The sequence below is a fragment of the Calidris pugnax genome, unplaced genomic scaffold (genome assembly GCF_001431845.1).
Source record: "Calidris pugnax isolate Ruff unplaced genomic scaffold, ASM143184v1 scaffold70, whole genome shotgun sequence".
In the NCBI taxonomy this organism is placed as follows: Eukaryota; Metazoa; Chordata; class Aves; order Charadriiformes; family Scolopacidae; genus Calidris; species Calidris pugnax.
Window position 1 is genome coordinate 9,955,524 of NW_015090862.1, and position 272 is coordinate 9,955,795.

The following is a 272-nucleotide window of genomic DNA, read 5'->3' on the forward strand; positions in this document are numbered from 1 at the left end:
CGGCCCGGTCCCTGCCCGGGTTAATCGGTAACGCTCTGCAAACCCAGGTGGAAAATGCGCCGTGCTCCGGACTAGGAGGGAGGAGATGGTGCAGTGCCCCCGGCCGCTCTGAGCGCCCGGCCGAGGAGACGCTGGGGTGTGTGTGCGTGTGCTTCGGGGCTCGGGGGTTTTAGATTATTTTTCTCCCCCCACCCTCCCCCTCCATTTTCTTTTTCTTTTCTTTTTTTTTTTTTTTTTTTTCTTTCCCAGAAGGAAAGAAAACCCCACCAAGA

General features: G+C 55.9%; 1 protein-coding gene across 1 annotated transcript in view; it reads left to right on the forward strand.

The window, feature by feature from the left end:
• PDE8A (phosphodiesterase 8A) overlaps positions 1-272 on the forward strand; it is a 156,617-nt gene that overhangs the window by 26,956 nt on the left and 129,389 nt on the right. The window lies entirely within an intron of this gene.